The following is a 4,878-nucleotide window of genomic DNA, read 5'->3' as shown; positions in this document are numbered from 1 at the left end:
ATCATGGATAAAATTACAAGAAAATAGTAATAAAAAAAAACACTCATGTAGCTCATTAATGAAACGCTATTTCAAATAGTGTTTAAACAAGGCTTTAAAAAAGAACTCAAAAAATAAACTAGCGTATGGTCCAAACAGTGCCGAAAAACCTCCACTGTGAGATATAGGTTTTTGTAAGAACTCATGTGCTTAAACAAAAACCCGATTATTGTCTAAATTCTTGTTTTTTACCTTCTTGTTTTGTTTTAACAAATATAAAAACCATATATATATAATATATAACTTAAAACTACTACTAGAGCCCGTTCCTGACATTTTATGGGCTCTGGGCGAACATAAAAATAGGGCCCACCGCATTTGAACCTACGTAACCACAAAGGGATTTTTGTTCCTTCTTGGATTTGAACATGGGATCTCCAGACATTTTTGACCTTTGGAGTCAAGCTCAAACCAATCAGGCACCACCCTTATGGTTACTTAAATTTACGTATTTTTTATTAGGTAATTTGAAACCAAGAGTATAAAAAATATGGTTGATAAATTTTTATAAAAAAGTTTGGATTTTTTTTAGTTTATAACAAGAAATATTTGTTATTTTGATAATAAAAAAAAAGAATTCGTGTGAATGAAGTAATCGTGAGGGTCAATGAGAGATCAATAATAAAAAAAATTATCAATGTTTTCTAGACAAGTAGACAAATAAGGATTAATAAAAATATGAAAGAAAAAATGATTCATTGAGATCTAATAAAAATAAATAATGAATTAAACATATAATATGCAAGCTCAACAAATGATTGTTTGAGTACTTAAATAGAATCTTGTAGTGCKGTCGAATCCCAATGAAAGATATATAAGTCAAACAATTGATGAAAATATTTAAATTTTATTCTCCTTCTTTTTTTGCTCAACTAAAATAAGATATTAAGATTAAAAATTTATTGAACATGACATATATACGAGACATTATTAAATATATATCTAGTAGAAAAAATTATTGATTAATCACAAAACTATGAAACACGTTATAAATTATAATAACAATAGATTGATTGTCAAATAATAGTAAAATATTTTGTGTAGAAACAAAAATAGATAACAATACTCAACAAAAACAATTAGAACAACATAACCAAATAACAATAGTCAATAGAAGCAGAAATTGATAAAAATATCCAACAAAAATATATAGTAATAACAAGCACGTGATCTTACTGTTAAATTGTTGAAGCATGAAAACAACCAAGCATATAGAGATAACAATAATCAATATCATTGTACCTTGTTGAAGATAAAAAAATTAATTTTTTTATCTTCTACTCCAATATAATTAGTTGAAATATTTTTGGGCCCTTATTATGTACTAATATTTTTTTGCTTCTTATTATATGTTACAATTTTGTGGGTTTCTTTATTTCATTAAATTCTTTTAGACTACTATTGTATTTTGTAAGGAAAAATTTTGGGCCCCTAATATTTTTGGGCCCTGTGCGTGCGTCTGTGCCGCCCTCTCCCAGGGACGGCCCTAGAAAATATCTATTTATAAAATATAATTTAGAATTAAGAAAGCTCTCAAATTGATTAAAATTGCTGACAATTTTCAAAATCAACATATTCTCTAAAATTTTCTAATATTCCACAATATCCTAAAAAAATTCAATCGTTCCAAAATCATCTATTTTACTACTATTTGTTATTTAATGTTACTTTTTATTAAAAAGAATATTTGTATGATGTTGCACTTTTTTTTAATTGAGTATAAAGTTATATGTTTTAATTGTTTTTCAAGTAGGTTAACAAACATATATATTAACAAATTAAAATTAATATTACAAATTTAAATTAATAGTTAACCATATACTGAATATTGTTTTACTTCATAACAATTTTATAATACATAATATGTGTGTGTGGGGGGTGGGTGGGTGTGTTAAATTTATATAATATATAAATAAAGTTTTGTTTTGTAAATAAAAAATGGAATGTCGGGTTCATATAATGACCACTATTATATTAAGGTTTTTTTTATTGAGATTAGAGATGGTCAAATGGGTCCGGTCTGGTCCGTATCCGTTGGAGGATCGGGACCGACTTAAGATTGGCCCGAGATCAATTGAGACCGGATTGGGATCGCCGGTTAAGTGTCGGTTATGGTTTTCATCCAAAAACAAGGACCAGGCCAACCTGAGACCGACGCGATTTTTTTTTAAATGTATTTTTATATGTATTTCTAGCTTTTTAAGTGTATTTGATTGAAAACCAATTATAAAACTATAATCAAACGTAACCTTTAAGTGTATTTGATTGAAAATCAATTATAAAACTATAATAAAACGTAACTTTTAAGTGCATTTGATTGAAAATCAACTATAAAACTACAATAAAACGTATTTTTAAGTGTATTTAATTGACCTAATTAGATATTTTAAAATGTATTAGAATAACATTAAAGTAGTTCTAAAATTTTATCAAAAAGAAATTTTGATATATTTTAACAAAGTAATCCATACTAATTGCATATTAAATATGTGCCCATAATACACATATACAAATTCAAAGAGAACGACCGTACATACTAACTCCCTAGTTGACTCTTCAACGAGTGATTCATATGATTGGATTAGACTGTGAAAAAACTATTATCCTTGTTTGAATTAATTTCTTTTTCGTGGATAGGTTCATTGAATAAAAGTTCTTTATGTTTGAATATCGTTGGTATCATAGATCGTATAACAAAGCGGAAGTGATTGTCCAATGGATACAAGGCGAGATTGATTTGACATATGTACTTTCATATATATATATATATATATATATATATATATATATATATGGTCGTGTAGGATGTTTTTTGTAACAATCGTAGGACCCTCTTAATTGCCCTTGGATGAGAAGGCCTTAATGATCAGACGCTTCAAAAGAACACAAGGGATTTTTGTAATATCTGGAACTACAATGGTGTAGTTGTAGGTAGACACGTAGCTAAACCTCCCTCGAAAACCTTATGTTAAGTTGGTCATGTTAACATAAGTTAACATAGAAACATTCAATCTTAATATGCATCAACAAATGGGGGCATTCCTACGGATTTTGGAGTTTCTATCAAAACACGGGGGACCTTCATTTGAGAACATATAAAGTTGTAATAACCTTGAGAACTTGTGCATTATATGATATTTAGCATTATCTTTTTCCATCTATGACTTAGATTTAGTGTATTGATTAACATATATTTGTTTCACAATGTGTTTGCTTCACAATTTGAACATTTTTTATGTGTTTGTGAAACAAAAAGTATGACTAAAAAGTTTCACATTGTAAACCAAATACATATAAAACAAACACCCAAAAACCCATAGTGAAAAAATATATGTTAATCAATATATTAAATTTCAACCTTAAATGGAAAAAATCATGTGAACAATATCTTATGATAATAGTTTTCACAATTGTCATAATATATAAGGTTTTCAAATGATTAAGATATATACAGAGAGAGACCTTTGCAAACCCTACAAATTCATCATCACCGCCCATTCATTTGATTAATCCCCATATTTGTATGGTGGCAAAATCGAAATTAACTGAAAGTGTGGACCTGGATATGAATCGAAAAAACATGTTTGAAGGATAACATGGGGATTCGTTCGAAGGTCACCTCAAAATCCTCACGTATGAATGCAATCATTGTTTCTCCCACGGTCTTTTCATCTTTTGTTAACTTGTAATGTACTTTGTGGTTCTGGCTATAGTGTTAACGTATATTTTCATGTTTCATATGTGACATTAATCAATCAATCTGAGTTTTTAATACTATGCATAATTTATTACATGAAAAGTTAAAACGTGAAATAAAGAAACGGGATAGTCAAATGAAAAGGTATTTATATATTATTGCGTTGTTTCTAACATTGAATTTGGTTTTGGTTTGATTTGGATTGAATCAAGATTCCATATATAACAGCAATCGAAATAACGCCATAAGGGCTTTGTGGTACAGTGTTTCAAAGACGAAAGAATGTTATTAGCAAATTTTTACAATTTCACCTGGGAAAATTATATTGTCTCGATGAGGATCTTTGTTGTTTTTTGTTACATAAGAGAATAAGATTTGGGTTTGATTACTGAACTTGATCATATTCCTTAATGATCCAATGAAGACCGTGTAATTTTCATTAGCGAACGATTACATTCTCAATGGTGAAACAAAGTGTATTGTGTAAAAAGTGATATTTCATATACGAAAAAACCTCGTTTTAGAGTTACAGAAGTTGAAACATTTTTCATCACTGTATTGCATTTCACCCCCCTCTTTTCTTGTGTTTTTAAATGCAATGGTTTACAAGTCAATCATGGAGAATGCATTATGTTCTTCCTTTTAATCTTGCTCAATAGACCTTCTCAAATTCGCCTCCTCTTTGTTTAACCTACCTTTGAGTTGTTTTGTAGCCATTTCAGAGGCACTATCGAGTTCGATTTTTGGTTCTGTAAACTCGTATGCGAACTTAATGAACACACATCAAAATCGAATTTGGTTTTGGTAGTTATTGGTTGATTTGGATTGGATTAAAAATCAAACCATTTCATTACTTGATATGGTGATATGGTGATTGAAAAAATAAATATAGCAGTTAAAAATGACAAAATTAACCTTAACAATTAAAAATAATAATACTTTTTAAATATCTTATCACCGACTAATTGGATAGCCAAGATCGATTTGTAGGGTTTGTATTAAAAATGAGTTTGCAAATGATTTATATATATATATATATATATATATATATATATATATATAGACTTGGGATCATGTGAGACCAGCCTGTTTTCGTGAGACCCGTGAGACCAACATTTTACACTTGAAACTTCACAGCAAAA

This window comes from Cynara cardunculus (assembly GCF_001531365.2).
Source record: "Cynara cardunculus var. scolymus isolate 2C chromosome LG 3, CcrdV1, whole genome shotgun sequence".
In the NCBI taxonomy this organism is placed as follows: domain Eukaryota; kingdom Viridiplantae; phylum Streptophyta; class Magnoliopsida; order Asterales; family Asteraceae; genus Cynara; species Cynara cardunculus.
This window is presented reverse-complemented; position numbering follows the sequence as displayed.